The following is a 16,857-nucleotide window of genomic DNA, read 5'->3' as shown; positions in this document are numbered from 1 at the left end:
GAGATGAAATTAAGTGTGAAAGACAATGGAGGAGGAGTCAGGGAGCCTGAACTGGGACCTGGAGGATGGGTCAGGTTGGATACCTGGAAAGGAAGAGGTGAGATATTTCAGGCTAGAGAAATGGGGTTGCAAAGGCTGGGAAGGAGGATTGAGCTGGTCTCAAACAGCAAAGAGAAGTCAAGGGTGGTTGGAGAAAGGTTGACCAGAAAGGGGAGAACCAGTTTGTGGAAAGCCAGAATGACAAGCTGAAGGCCTTTTCCTGCAGATGGAGTGAAAGAGGGCAGTGTATTAGACAGTGGAGCCCAGAAACTTAATTCGAGTGCCAAATCAACTAGCTGTCCACAGTCTAATTCTCTTAAACCATGTTACAATTATGGTCCTACATGGAATCTTAGTTTGGAAAAGCCAGTTGTGAAGAACAGCTTTGTAACATTTGGGAAATTTAAAAACAGACTAGATATTATATGACATTAAGAATTTACTGCTAATGTTGATAACAGTGATAATGCTATTTTGATAAGAAAATGCTCCTGCTCTGTAAAGTAATATTAAAGGATTTTGGTATAAAACAGCTTGAAATCTTGGCTTACACAACTAGAAAACCAGATGAGATACATGAAGCAATAGCTTTCAGATGCCGGAGAAGGAAAATGCATGAAGTGAGTCCTATGGCCACTCCAGCTGGCGTTTCCAGGCCATAATGCAGGAAGATGGTACCTAAACAGAGCCTGGAGTCTTGCTGAGTTGAGGAGATAGAACTTGGATGTTTGGAACATTGAGGAAGCTGGAGGTTCATGGGGCAAACTACTGGGAAGGCAGGAGTTGCACAAAGACAGAGGGGAAGGAGGGAGGAGGGAAGAAAAGAGAAAGAGAGAGAGGGAGAAAGTTGGAGGGAGGGAGGAGGGGAGAAACAGAGATCTCTGTAGATCATCAAGAAAAGTCCCCTCAGCGTGGGGAAAAAGGAACCCTCCTAAGCTGTTGATGGGAATGTAAGATGGTGTAGCCACTATGGAAAACAGGGGCTTTTCCAATGAGTCATCTGTGGCATCAGATGACCAAAATACTGGAGCTTCAGTATCAGTCCTTCCAGCAAGTATTCAGGGGTGGATCTCCTGTAAGATTGACTGGTTTGATCTCCTTGCTGTCCAAGCGACTTTCAGGGGTCTTCTCCAGTCCCTCAGTTCGAACGCATCAATTCTTTGGTGCTCTGCCTTCTTTATGGTCCAGCTCTCACAACCGTACATGACCACCGGGAAGACCAAAGCCTTGTCTATACAGACCTTTGTTGGCAGAGTAATGTCTCTGCTTTTCCACACACTGTCTATGTTTGTCATAGCTTTCCTGCCAATAAGCAATTGTCTTCCGATTTCATGGCTGCAGTCACCATCCACAGTGATTTTAGAGCCCAAAAAGAGGAAATCTGTCACTACTTCCACCTTTTCCCCTTCTATTTACTATGAAGTAATGGAGCCGGATGCCATGATATTAAAGTTTTTTTAAAATTAAATTTTAAACCAACTTTTTCACTCTCCTCCTTCACCTTCATCAAGAGACTCTTTAGTTCCTCTTCACTTTCTGCCATTAGAGTAGTATCACCTAATACCACTGGAGGAAATAGCAAACCACCCCAGTATACTTGCAGTGAAAATCTCATGACATCTATAAAAGGACAAAAAGATATGACACTGAAAGATAAGCCCCCCAGGTCAGAAGGTGTCCAATATGCTACTGGAGAAGAGAGGAGGAGAACTACTAACAGACCCAGAAAGAATGAAGCGGCCAGGCCAAAGTGGAAATGACGCCCTGCTGTGGATGCGTCTGGTAATGAAAGCAAAATCTGATGCTGCAAAGAACAGTATTGCATAGGAACTTGGAATGTTAGGTCCACGAATCAAGGTAGATTGGACTTGGTCAAACAGGAGATGCTAAGAATAAACATCGACATCTTAGGAATCAGTGAACTAAAATGGACAGGAATGAGTGAATTTAATTCAGATGACCATTATATCTACTACTGTGGGAAAGAATCCTATAGAAGAAATGGAGTAGCCCTCATAATTAACAAAAGAGTTCGAAATGCAGTACTTGGGTTCAACCTCAAATATGACAGAATGATCTCGTTTCGTTTCCAAGGCAAGCCATTCAATATCACTGTAATTCAAGTCTATCCGCCTACCACTGATGCCAAAGAGCTACCATATAATCCAGCAATCCCACTCCTGGCATACCCCCAGACAAAAATATAATTTAAAAAGATATATGCACCCCTATGTTCACAGCAGCACTATTCACAAGTGCCAAGACATAGAAACAACCTAAATAGTCTACAAATGAATGGATAAAGAAGATGTGGTACATATATACAAATGGAATACTACTCACCCATAAAAGTTATGAAATAGTGCCATTTGCAGCATGGCAAATGGCCCTAGAGATTGTCATACTAAATGAAGTAAGTCAGGCAGAGAAAGGCACGTGATATCACTTTTTTGTGGAATCTAAAACACGGCACAAATGCACTTACCTTAAAAAAAAAAAAACAAAAAAACACAGACTCATAAACTGAGAGAACAGATTTGTGGTTGCCAAGGGTAGGGAGGAGTGAGACAGATGGACTGGGAGTTCGGAGTTAGCTGATGCAAACTATTAGGAAGGATAAACAAGAAGATCCTATTGTATAGCACACAGAACTATTCAATCTGCTAGGATAAACCAGAATCAAAAAGAATATAAAGAATGTTTATATGTACATAACTGAGTCACTTTGCTGTAAAGCAGAAATTAGCACAACATTGTAAATCAACTATGCTTCAATAAAAATATAAAAAAATTTCAAAAAAAACAAAGGAGGAAAAAAGAGTCCTCTCAAATTTTTCAGTTCAGTTCAGTTGCTCAGTCGTGTCCAACTCTTTGCGACTCCATGGACTGCAGCATGCCAGGCTTCCCTCTCCATCACCAAATCCTGGAGCTTACTCAAACTCATGTCCATCTAGTCGGTGATGCCATCCAACCATCTCATCCTCTGTCATCCCCTTCTCCTGCCTTCAATCTTTCCCAGCATCAGGTCTTCCAATGAGTCAGTTCTGCACATCAGGTGGCCAAAGTATTGGGAGTGATGCTGATTCAGCTTCAGCATTAGTCCTTCCAATGAATATGCAGGACTCATTTCCTTTAGGATGGACTGGTTGGATCTCCTTGCTGTCCAAGGGACTCTCAAGAGTCTTCTTCAACACCACAGTTCAAAAGCATTAATTCTCTGGGGCTCAGCTTTCTTTATAGTCCAACTCTCACATCCATACATGACTACTGGAAAAACCATAGCTTTGACTAGACTGACCTTTGTCAGCAAAGTGATGTCTCTGCTTTTTAATATGCTGTCTCGGTTGGTCATAACTTTTCTTCCAAGGAGCAAGAGTCTTTTAATTTCATGGCTGCAGTCACCATCTGCAGTGATTTTGGAGCCCCCCAAAATAAAGTCTGTCACTGTTTACATTGTTTCCCCATCTATTTGCTATGAAGCGATGGGACCAGATGCCATGATCTTAGTTTTCTGAATCTTTGGCTGAGTACTAATCTTTGCCTGTGTGGCTGGAACTCCCAAGGCTGGTGAATGAACTACCTGCAAAGAGCAGGCAGAATTCCCAGAGTTCACACAGCAGCAGGAATGGTTCATGTTCTCACCAGCTAGAGTGGAAGGATCTCCCTATAGATAGGGAATCTGGTTGAATTCTCAGAAAGGTACTGCCACAGTAGTGCGACAAGTTAGTTTTATAGACTAAAGATTGCCCTGGACATGTATAACAAAGCCTAAAAGCAAAGCTTGAACTAACTGATGTAATTCTATGTCACTAAAATGTGTCTTAAACAAAGCTCAATAATATTTAAAAGACTACAGCAAAATCTATCATCCAGTGATGTATAGATGATAGATGCTGGGAAAGATTGAAAGTGGGAGGAGAAGGGGACAACAGAGGATGAGACGGTTGGATGGCATCACTGACTCAATGGATATGAGTTTGAGTAAACTCTGGGAGCTGGTGATGGACAGGGAGGCCTGGCGTGCTGCAGTCCATAGGGTCACAAAGACTCGGACATGACTAAGTGACTGAACTGAACTGAATGATGTATAAAAATTACATGTCCAGCATCCAATCATTTCCCAGGTGGCACTAGTGGTAAAGAATAAACCTGCCAATGGAGGAGACACAAGAGACGCAGGTTTGATCCCTGGCTCAGGAAGATTCCCCTACAGGAGGGCATGGCATCCCCTTCTAGTATTCTTGCTTGGAGAATCTCATGGACAGAGGAGCCTGGTGGGCTACACTTCAAAGGGTTGCAAAGAGTCAGATACAACTGGAGCGACTTAGCACAGATGCACACATCTAATCAAAAATTACCTGGCTTGCAAAAAAGTGGGAAAATACATAAGGAGGGGAAAAATAAGAGAAACAGAACCAGAAAGAACACAGATAACAGAATAAGCAGACAAGGAAAAAGATACTATAGCCATTATAAATATGCTCCTATGCTCAAGAGCATAAAAGAAAAATAGCAACATGACAAGAAGAGAAATGGAAGACATGGCAATAGAAACTATCCAAAATAAAACACAGAGGGAAAAAAGATGAAAACAAGATCAAGCAACCTAATATACATGCAACTGAAGTTCCCAAAGGAGGCAGCGGGGCAGAGAAAAATAATGGCTGAAAAATTTCCAAATTTGATGAAAACTACAAGCCCACAGATCCAAGAAGCTCAACAAACTTAAAAGAGAAGATGACAAAACCTATGGGGGGGCCTTTACAATCAAATTACTGAATATTAAGGATAAATAGAAAAATCTTAAAAACATCAAGAAAAAAACAAAAAAAAAAGGAAATGAGATTTGAAAGGAAGTCTTTGGATTCCCATTTCAATGTTCTCTTTACTGCCCCATACACTGGCTTCTCCTTGGGGAAAGGTGTTAGGTGAGGATGGACTTGACTGGCAAAATGGGACTGACTGAGGCCCTGGTGGTAGTGTAGGGTGGCTTGGGCAGTGGCCATAGGAGGAAAAGAAGATTCAACAGAGAGAAAAAGAGAAGGACAAAGACAAAATAATCAAGAAAACAAGTATGAGAAAAGCTAAAGTAGAAGAGTTTCAAAGAAGAGGAGTAGTGTAAGGGCGTCCGACTTTTAAGAAACCAACCACTCACAAATCCTCCAATGCAGCAAAGAAAGTGAAAGTCGCTCAGTCGTGTCCGACTCGTTGTGACCCCATGGACTATACAGTCCGTGGAATTCTCCAGGCCAGAATACTAGAGTGGGTAGCCTCTCCCTTCTCCAGGGGATCTTCCCAACCCAGGGACTGAACCCAAGCCTCCCGCATTGCAGGCAGATTCTTTACCAGCTGAGCCACAAGGGAAGCCCAAGGATACTGGAGTGGGTAGCCTATCCCTTCTCCAGTGGATCTTCCTGACCCAGGAATCGAACTGGGGTCTCCTGCATTGCAGGCATATTCTTTACCAACTGGACTATCAGGGAAGTCCTAATGGAGCAGTAAGAACCTTCAATGGAAGGCTTACTCCAGGTAATAGTCTTCCCAGGAATTTTATTTCCCCGCTGTATATTTCTAAACATTCTCTTTCTGTTCAGAGGGCCCAATATGATTCCATGCTCTACACTCTAGTTATATATACATTTAAAAAAATCAAAACCTTCTTCTCCTTAATGCAACTAATACAAGTTCTTTTTTTTTTTAGAGGTAATTTACTCAAAGAAAAAATGAATAACAGGAAGCCACATAAAACTAAAAAGGCATGAAAAAGAACAAATATTGACAAGCCTATAGAAAATGCATACTCAAAGATAGTAAAATTCTAGCCACTACTTGACTAGATTAATGAAGATAAAATATATCTGTTTCCTTTTTATTTTGGATACACTGGCAAAGATAAGTAACATGTATATTATAATATAAAAGCAAATGTTAGATGAGCTACCTACTCATCATCCATCAACCTATCCAACACTTAATGAGCACCTACTACGCATTACCTTATTTAACTCTCTATACATTTTATTTATACAATATGTATTTACTATCTATAAGAAGGGTACTATTATCTCGATTTGGTAGTTGTGTACTGTGGTCAACTGCTCAGTTGTGTCTAACTCTTCGAGACCTCACAGACTATAGCCCACCAGGCTCCTCTGTCCATGGGACTTTCCAGGCAAGAATACTGGAGCAGGTTGCCATTTCTTCCTACAGGGGATTTTCCCCACCCAAGGATCAAACCAGTGTCTTCTACATTCGCAGGCAAATACTTTACCCACTGTGCCTGGGAAGCCCATTTGATAGTTGGGGAAACCAAATACTAAGAGATCAAATTGTTTAAGGTCACACAACTAGAAAGCTGTAGTTCCAGCCAGGCAGCCTGAATCTTTAGTTGCTTCTAGAAAGAAATACAGAAACAGTAAGTGATGAGTTAATTTTTCTAGGCAGTCCACAGTGTCCAGTACAGCATGGTCAAGGTGCATGAGGACTGATTATGGAAGGTTATTATGACCTTCAGATGACAGTGTCAGTGTTGTGACTGGTGAGCCCACAACCAGGTCTACAGGAAGCTGTGAAGGAGCTCAGCAAGTAGACGGGATGGAGTCAGGGCAAGGAGTGAAGACTGGAGACTCCTGGTCCCAGACTCTCCTGGCTAACCTACCATCTGGAAGGACAGGCCACTCCAATGCCAGCGGCAAAGAGACTCTTCAGGGACAATGCTAAGCCAGCAAGAGGTCTAATCTTTTAACACTTTCCTTATACCCCGCCCTGTTATATCACACAGAACTGATAACTGAGACAAAAGATTTAGACAGAAGGACAGAGACTGCCAGACAGGCTCAGACTAGTAATTCAAACTGTCTCAAACTTATCTTTCTGGATATTATATTTTCACATAATTTTCCATGCCCTGCCAGCATCATCACTGTCGCATTTTCTAACACCCCTTTTCCTGGAGAACTCAGAGTACTGCATAAATATCTCAATCAATATCCCAACAGATTGTGAGAAAGTAGAGCAGTCGTTACCATCCCTATGTTTTAGCAAGTCTAACACTTAAAGCAGTTTCATGGAACAAGTACAACAGTTTGAAAGAGGTTTGTAAAGAACTCTAGAACACCAAGTTGCCACCAAAGGTGGCCCTAAATGCTTGCATGTGGCTATGTTTTTCAAATTCTTTTTCGACTCAGACTACTTTCTGTCAAGCTGCAGAGCATCTGTATTCACAGAAACCCCTTTCTTGATGTAGTGGTGCTATTCAAGTGTATTATGTGATTATTTTATCCTCTTGAAGATTACATGTTCTCAGTTACTCCATTTAGTGCCAACACACACACAAGCCTGGAAATTCACAGGGCAGAACCGTCACAATTCTTTTTTCTAGTTAAGGCAAGGCCTCTGCAGCAGGAAGTTCCAATGACCCACGGTGGGGCACAATTCATTAGGGAAGAGTTACAAACTTATAAATCAACATGTCAGAGGCAGAAGTGCAGTTGAACCCTGTGGGAAATGCACGCCACACACACATTTGTTCCATTCTGTGCAGGCTCACCTGTCTTCGGTGGCTCACACCATATAATCATCAATTATGCTGACAAGTTTCCCTCCAAATCGTTTCAGCCTCAGTTACTCAGGCCCCTCAGAGGCGAGAGCTGGAGCCCTCCGAGGAGGAGAATGGGAAGGGAGCTTGGCTTTCAGGAAAACAGAACATATGGAAGTATTTGGGGGAGAGAGTGTGTGAGGAAGTGTGCGAGCGTGCACACGCAAGGGGATATTTGTTCAAGGGTAGAGACCCAACTCGGTTATGACTCATACTGGGAGGGCCAACACAAGTTGAGAAGAGCTCATGAATTTAAAAAAGTAGATCTGGTTTTTGACAAAAACTGGCTGTTGTACATCCAGCATTCTGGCTCATTCAATAAAGTTAACTGCTCTATGTGACCTGTGCATGCTGAGCAAAAGAGTATGAAGGGCTTCCCTGGTGGCTCAGTTGGTAAAGAATCCACCTGCAATGCAGGAGACACAGGTTCAATCCCTGGAGAAGGAAATGGCAACCCACTCCAGTATTCTTGCCTGGGAAATCCCATGGACAGAGGAGCCTGGTGGGCTACAGGCCATGGGGTCACAGGAGTTGGGCAGGAGCAACTAAACCACCACCACCAGAACAGTATGTACCACTGGGCAAAAATCAAATCACTAGAAATCAGGAGACCTGAGTTCGAAACCTGGTTATAACACTGACTGATTTTGGGAGGTTGAACAAAATACTCGCTCTTTCTTCATTGGCAAGGGCTGTGATAATCTTCATGACCCATGGTAACAACTTCAGCCTGCCCACCATAAAGTTGATTTGAGCTTCACCTCTTTTTCCCAAGTTTAGGAGGTGACTCATTCACATTTATCCTAGATTTTAGTTATCAAAGCACATGATCTGTGCCTATATGAGATGAGAAATTACCACAATGCATCTGATGAACTCAACTCATGGCATCCTGCCAAAGTCTGCATGGAAGGAGCAGTAACAGAATCACCCACACACACTGCCCAGGGAAGCAGCTTTTCCCCTGAGTCCAAAAACAATTAGTGGCTAGAAATCGGAATACTGAAGCTTTGACGTGTCTCCTTCTATGAGAATTTCTTCACACAGGAAACGCCCACGTCAGTGGCAAAGATACAGCCAGCACTTAGGTGTACGATAATTTATAGACTTTAGGATATCCCCAGCCAGGAAACATAAATGGACCGACACAGATTTAACTTTTGATGGTGCTAAGCTATGAGGCTTAAAACGGAACCAAAAGAGATCACCTACACTGTCACTGTTTTTACAGAAGTATGATAAAAGTATGAATGCTTTAGCAGCAAAAAAAATAGAGGAAAAGAATATCAGAAAAAAGGACAGCTCTTCCCCCAAAAGAAAACTTAAAAATCTTCTCTCTCTCTCTCTCACACCCACCCACATCACACCCACCTACACCCACCTCTACCCCCACCCCCATCACCACCCCCACTATGCTGATTTTACTTGATCGATTCTCTGCGGATCTCACTTTGGGCTGACTCAGCCGGGTTGGTAGATTGGGCTTTGGAATCACAGCTCTATGAGGGAGGGTTTAGGTATCATTAACAGCGTACATGTTTTACAGATCACTATGCCTGGTGAGACAAAAGTGCCAAGGGACAACGTTCAACTGTTGTGACTGTTTTCATCTGTAGGGGTGAGGGGGTGGGTGGTCATCATTCCACCAAAAGACGATTTTGTATTTACAATGGAGTCTCTTATTAGATGAAGGAGGAGAACGGAGACAGGCTCACACGTTTTAAAAATTAAGAGAAATTAAGCACACAAAGATTCAGCTGTCAAGATTTTATCTTCAAGTTGTAAGTATCAAATTTTTTACAATACAAAATTAACACAAAACTCAAACGTACTAAATGGAATAATAAATTTGTTCAACAGCCTCTTACTGTGGGTAACTCAGGAGGTACTTTAAGAACAGGCAGATATAATTTGGAAAGAAAACTCTAATGATTCATAAAATTATCACCGTTCCCATGTAACTGAAAACAATAGAGCCTACCGCAAAATACAGACAGAGCATTCAAATCATTTTAATGGTTTCTCATTTTTTTTTCTTTTAAACTCTCTGCTCCTTTTATCACTAAGATTTTTTCTTTTTTAATGAAAAGTGGAATGTCCCTGCTGCCCATTTTCTTTATTTATTGTTTCTTTTTTGTTCTAAAAATGAGGGTAAAATTAAGTGCTTAGATCACTCGAGATTTCCAGATGGTCAGACAAATGAGCATGGGGCTCCTGGGCTTGCGTTTTTCATAAGATATGGACGGGCATCTCCCATTTGGGCTTCAGGGCTCTTGTTCAATACAAATTTGATTTAGCCTAAGTACCTTCAGTGTGTGACAACCAAATTTCTACACAGAATGAGGGGGCAAAATGGGTTTCACTGCTTAAATTAAAATGGGAAATTTCTATGCATTACACAGTATCCCTTAATTTTCTTGGTGTGTATCTAAAATAGACAACATTTGTATACTTTAGCCTTTGCATATTATTCTGAAATGTGACTGTTTTTCTTCCTATTTGAATCCCTTCTTGAGCACCAACTTTTCTCCAGGTTGTTTCGTTAAAGTGAAAGACATCCAGTCGTGTCCAACTCTTTGTGACCCCAGGGACTGAATTCTCCAGGCCAGAGTACTGGAGTGGGTAGCCATTTCCTTCTCCAGGGGATATTTCCAACCCAGGAATCGAACTGGGGTCTCTTGCATTGCAGGCAGTTTCTTTACTAGCTGAGCTACAAGGGAAGCCCTTTTCATTAAAGCTTTTCCTAGTTCCCTGGAGCTACTAACCCTGTGTTATAACCCCAGGCCATTCTTCTTTTACCCTCAGATGTTTCTTTCGCTATTCTCTTTCCTGTCTTAAATTATCTACCAGACAATAAGCCAGTGGGTTAAGGATGGAGAGCAACTGGAAGTGTTTAGTTTCTTAAATAAATACGCATATATTGTTTACAATATGCCAGGCATTATTCTAGATGCTTTTAAAATTATTAACTCATTTAATCCCCAGAGTAACTCTATGGGGCAGATACTACTATGAATTCCACTTGACAGATGATGAAACCGAGGCACAAAGCCCAGGGTAACACAACTAGTGAATGGTGGGGCCTGATTGGAAGGACTGATGTTGAAGCTGAAACTCCAAAACTTTGGCCACCTGATGTGAAGAACTGACTCATTGGAAAAGACCCTGATCCTGGGAAAGATTGAAGGCAGGAGGAGAAGGGGACGACAGAGGATGAGATGGTTGGATGGCATCACTGACTCAGTGGACATGAGTTTGGGTAAACTCCGGGAGTTGGTGATGGACAGGGAGGCCTGGCGTGCCACAGTCCATGGGGTTGCAAAGAGTTGGACATGACTGAGCGACTGAACTGAACTGAACTGAAGTGGGGCCAGTCAGTCTGGCACCAGAGCCCTTGTTCATAAGAATAAGGAGGAGGAAGAAGAAGAGGGAAGGATAGAAGGAGGAAGGGTGCTGGAAAACAGAGGGAGAATGAGAGAAATGAACGACTGATTCATTGGGAATGAGAAGGATGGAGGGAAGCACAGCTTAGAAGTAGCCATAGAGTCACTCTAAAAATCGGGCTTGATGTTCTCAGGACCCTGGAGCAAAGACATGTAAGGTGGGCATGACCACGTTGGTGGAGGAGTGTTGCCAATGTGAAGACAAATGGTAACTGAAGTGGCTCAAGCTCATCAGTGCCTGGAATGCTGGCAGCAGTGGACGAGAACAGCATGACTGGTTATGTGCTGGCAAAAGGTTAACAGCCTGGTGGCTCAGACGGTAAAGCGTCTATCTGCAATGCAGGAGACCCGGGTTGGATCCCTGGGTCAGGAAGATTCCCTGGAGAAGGAAATGGCAGCCCATTCCAGTACTCTTGCCTGGAAAATCCCATGGACGGAGGAGCCTGGTGGGCTATACGGTCCATGGGGCTGAAAGAGCCAGACATGACTGAGCGACTTCACTTTCACTTTTTCTTTCTTTAGGGATCTGAGGGAGTCCTGATTTGTAATGTTCGATGGTTTCCACTTGTAGACACTCCCGCCACAGCATACCTCAAGCTTCCAATGTGATGTCTCTGAACTCAGAGGTGGGAAGAGATGCACACTAACACATCTGGTAATACAGTGCTGCTGCCACAGCTATAACAGGTGCAAAAAACTAAGAACAGAGATACTAGTAAAACGTGAAATAATCAAGTGATGAGTTTAGTATTTATTACCTTTGTTTTTAATATTATAGGACTTACTTTTTAGTAACGGCTGTGTTTACTAACGGGCTCACACAACTTCTGAAAATTTTAACAGCCAGCTCTTGGGAGCCTATGGGAGCCAGCTGTACATCACTGAGTGTGAGTATCCAAATACATCCATTCTCAAATAAATGGGGTGGATCATGGGCTGGAAACTTGACCTTCACAATGTCCAAAATTTGCCACACCAGGAAATAAATGCAGGAAGAGGCAATCAAAGACAAATGATAGAGTTTACGTATATATAAACAAATCAAATAGCCACTCTAATCTGATGAAAGGAGATGACTAAGAGGTCAATTGTGAAAAAGGGAGTTTGAGAAGGTAAGTTCAGAGAAGGCCTAAGTCTACATTTTCTAATATACCATAGGTCGTGAGCATCAAACAAAAGACCACTGCACAAACCTACCACCTAGCCTCACACTCTCTAAATGAGGGCCTGCCTCTCCACTTTGTTCTACGTAGGCTCTTTATTCACAGGAAACAGAAGAAATAGACTAGGGCATTCATGAAATAAAAGGCCTTAGGTAGAGCAGTAATGATAAACTATGAAAAGAGGATTCAGGAACATCACGAGTACCGTTTTAGTATTAGTATCTGACATGGCACTGAGAAAAATGTAAAGCTCTGATACAGAGAGAAGAAAAAGTCAAATATCACAGGGAACTAGTGACCTTTGGAGAAAGTTAGTCCGTTTCACTCACCAAGGTTTCTCCATAGTCAAGCACAGAGTAGTACAGTCATATTCAGTAATTTTTTTCCACTAAATGAATTTCCATCCTATCTGTTCCATGAGGTCTTTGAAATTCTTGTCACTTTGTATACAAAGCAATGCTTGTGTGTGTTTGTGTGTGAACCTGATTTTTCATGGAAAACTTTCTGCTTTTTTATTTGTTATGCAAGATTCTAGTAATATTTGAAAATTCATGAGCTCACAAAGGAATGCACATTGAAAATTTTGACCTCCAGCTCTTCAGATAACCTCACTAGGTCCAGTACAATATAGAATTTTATGGCTAAAGCATTTATCAACTGCCTGTAGAATTGGAAGATTAGTGCAAGATCCATCTCATTACTTCAAGCTGCCAAATAAAGGGCTGTTTTGCTAATTGACACCTGAACATATAATTATAACTGGCAACCCTACATAGCAGAGCACCTTAGGTCAAAAAATCAGCTAGCTTCCAGATCCCAAGTGGCAAACTGAGGATTGAATTGGAAGTTAGCTAACACAGTTCTCACTTTTATAATTGCTAAGAGGAAGCACAGCTGCAAGCCCCTGGTTGGCTTTAGTAAAGCTAATACTGAGATTAAGACCCTTTCAGCTGTATTGAATACTGTATTTCTAGCTCCTCCAGGATCTCTTCTCTCAAGTGATAAGGATTTCCTGCCATAAAATTCTAGTTTAGAGGACAGATCCTATCTTCCTTCCATAGCTAACGTGGTACAGCTTGGATACAGAAAAACAGAATAACTATGTTTAGTGAAGAAGAGAAAGATGTACTTAGGGGAGAATTTACCTCTGGGTAAAGAACATACACCTCTATTCTCTCTCTCTCTCCACCCCCAAATCTCAAGAAATGACAGTAAGGAGACTATTTTTGGCCAAGACAGAAATCTGTAGGGTAAAGAAGACAGGAGGGAGAAGATAAAGACAATGCAATATTGGAAGCAAGAAAGCAGATCAGATTGGTAAATGCTTCTAACAGGCTCAACAGAGTGGAATCTTATCTCAGTAGTAGGAAAAGCAGAGAAACAGTCCACTCTCCACTGAAAGTTCCAGACAGTCCCAAGTTCATCTGCATGTGAGGGCAAAACAAGAGTGACTAATGTAAGGAGTGGCTAAAACAAGGAGGATTAGTTAAAAAAAGTAGTCAGATCCACAGACTACACTCCCTGTTGGATAATTGTCTCTCCTCCACTCTGGTAAAAATCTGAAGGTTTATTCCTTGGAAAGAGTGAAACAGAAGGTCTCTGGGCTCAGAGACAGAATGAACAACTAAAGATGGGGGAAAACAGAGGAGTTAAGTGAATTTATGTATATCAGATGCCAAGAATCCCTGGTCTTCTTCCATCCTCTTCCCACTTGGTTCCCTGAATGATGGCAGTGAGGCCTTCAACCTCCAGGGAGCAGATGAGAGAATCTTTCTCTGGGGAGTCTGGTCCAAGAGAAATGTCCTGAAGATACTGACATTGGAGGCATCTCAAACAAATAACCCAGTCAAATCTTCAGGGTGCCATGACCCTAGTCCAAGCCAGGAAATGAGATTAGAAGAACAAGTAAAAGCTAAAGAGCTCTCACCCTTAATATTTGAAAACTAGAAAGGATCTCTTTGCACCAACCTCCATATAGAACTCTTACTACAGAGAGTTTCAAGTCCTTTAATTTACTTATTAGAGAAAAATTCTTGTTTTTTACCTTCTGTGTTCTTGGCAATTATTTGCTTACCAAATTGATGAAATAACCTCCGATTCATGCTGCTTTAAATGAGAAGGCCATTAGCACCCACGCTTTCAAGATCCCTGGGAACCATACAGTCAGATAACACACAGAGGGCAGTGCACAAGTCATAATCTTCCTTTAATTAAGTTAATCAATACACATTTGCTCAAGTTCTACTGAAAGGACCCAGTCTCTTTTAATATGCACACCCACCTCTGAGGTTTCTAAAAATTAGTCTTTGGCAGGTTTAAGTAAGTGATTAGAGTTTTCCACTGTTATCCTACAGGTCAGACCATGTATCACATTTAAGTGAATGTGGCAGGATAATTTTCTAGAGACTCATTTCTGTTCTAACTGCCACAGGAACCTTGGCAGGACTGAGGGGGGCAGGGACACTCTATAAGAATATTTTTCTCCTTTTCTGCTCCCACTTGTAAAAGAAAAAGCAAATCTTTGGTTCCCCAAAAGGAAAGAAGGAAATGGCAGGCCGCTCCATTATTCTTGCCTGGAGAATTCCATGGACAGAGGAGCCTGGTGGCTAAAGTCTATGGGGTCACGAAGAGTCGGACACTGCTGAGTGACTAACACTTGGTTCCCCAGGAAAGGATTAACAGCTGCCTTTTGCCTCAAGCAGTTCCCGAAAAGAAAATCTACCATCCAGGTCTCTGGAAGCTAGACTGCCTCAGGGGAAAGGGCAGGAGGTTTTGCAGGATTTAGAAGTACTGGGACAGTGATGGTAATGACAACAGTGAACTTCAACTGAGTTCTGACAGTTCTAACACCTTTGAAGGTGTTCATATTAATATGTAAATTAGAAATTTACACAGTAATTTATTTCATCCTTGCAACAACCCTGTGAAGAAGGTACTGTTATTGCCATTTTACAATGGGAAGAATGGGGGGAAGAGATAGGGAGTCTGGGATGGACATGGACACACTGCTATACTGAAGATGGATAACCAAGAAGGACATACTGTATAATATGGGGAACTCTGCTCAATGTTATGTGGCAGCCTGGATAGGAGGAGACTGTGGGGGAGAGTGGATATATGTCTATGTGTGGCTGAGTCCCTTTGCTGTTCACCTGTAACCATCACAACATTGTTAACTGGATACACAACAGAAAGTTAAAAAGTTTAAAAATAAATAAGTAAATAAAACAAAGGGGAAAACTGAGGCACAGAGAGGGTGGGAAATGTGCCCAAGGCCACACAGCTAGTAGAACAGGGAAATCAGACAATTAAATTGGAAGGTACTGATCAGAGCTGAGACTTAGTGGAAGAAGGGAGTGGCAATGCCCCAAATGAACCAACCCCTCTGCCCACCCCACATCTCCTCACCACGAAAGGCCCAGTGGTCTCACCAGCACAGCCTGTCTAGCTGGCATTATCTCCTGCCTTATGGACCCTCCTCCTTTCTCTGCTTGTCACTCCCCTGCTCAATCTGCAGGCTTAACTGTTAGCCTTCTCTGTGAAGCTTTTGCTGACTCTTTCTGAATCGGTCATTCATCCCTTTGTGTTCCCACAGTGCTTTGGACAAATCGTGACTACAGAGTTATGTGTTTTCCCAACTCCTGATCATTTCAATGAAGCTAGAGCTTGAGACACACAAGGCCCTGAATATTCTGAGTGGGTCGGCATCTGGTACCCACTAAGTCCCATTCCCAAGGGAGGCAGTAGACATCGTAAAGTCAGAGGCAAGAGTTAGAAAGACTGGGATTCACCACAGACTCCGTCAGTGACTTGCCCTGTAACTTCAAAAAGTCACTTAATTTCTCTCAACCTCATGACTGTTGCAAAGATTAAATGAGATCACACATATGAAAAACATATTGCCTTCTTCATAAATGATAGTTTAATGAATGTAATTTTCCTGAGAAAATACGGAGAAATAAATATAGACTTTACTAAGAAAATACACACAGCAAAATAGATGTCTTCAAGTTCACAATGAGTGGACAATAATAAAGGTACTGTAATGAAGCAATTAGGGTTTCTCTGGTGGCTCAGAGGTAAAAAATCCGCCTGCAATGCAGGAGATGTGGGTTCAATCCCTGGCTCAGGCAGATTCCCTGGAGAAGGAAACGGCAACCCATTCCAGTATTCTTGCCTGGGAGATCCCATGGGCAGAGGAGCCTGGTGGGCTACAGTTCAAGGGGTCGCGGAATAGTAGGACACAAGTTAGCAACTAAACAATTGAGCAATTAACTAGGATACAAGTATTTCTACAGAGGAATGAGTGAAAATGAAAATTCAAAAGATGTGAAGATAATCTGGTCCAAAAACATGCTGGAAATATTAACATAATTTAAAAGAATTGTTAATACACTGAATTTATACACATTTCTAAACATAAGTAAACCACCTAAGAGGACTCTCAAGGTTTTCATCATAAACACGCTACATTTTTGTTTTCATCTGTTTGTTTCAATGCACTGTCAAAGAATTTTTTAATCTTCATTTCTACAAATAAAAGGTTTCCATTTTTTTTAAGGGAATGAAAACAAGAAATTCACTAAAAATAAAAATCTTAGAAATCATCTCAAAT

General features: G+C 41.9%; 1 protein-coding gene and 1 long non-coding RNA gene across 5 annotated transcripts in view; one reads left to right on the top strand and one right to left on the bottom strand.

The window, feature by feature from the left end:
* Positions 1-16,857, bottom strand: part of EXOC4 (exocyst complex component 4) — an 875,766-nt gene that overhangs the window by 171,086 nt on the left and 687,823 nt on the right. The gene's annotated exons all lie outside the window — the stretch shown is intronic.
* LOC145523153 (uncharacterized) lies at positions 6,628-16,137 on the top strand. Its single transcript, XR_014066389.1, has 3 exons — positions 6,628-11,766; positions 11,858-11,966; positions 15,838-16,137. It is a non-coding gene; the product is annotated as an uncharacterized LOC145523153 (long non-coding RNA).

The sequence above is a fragment of the Giraffa tippelskirchi genome, chromosome 10 (assembly GCF_054371585.1).
Source record: "Giraffa tippelskirchi isolate mGirTip1 chromosome 10, T2T-mGirTip1v1.2.pri, whole genome shotgun sequence".
Classification (NCBI taxonomy): domain Eukaryota; kingdom Metazoa; phylum Chordata; class Mammalia; order Artiodactyla; family Giraffidae; genus Giraffa; species Giraffa tippelskirchi.
The sequence above is the reverse complement of the archived record's forward strand: the minus strand, read 5'-3'. Positions and strand labels throughout refer to the sequence as shown.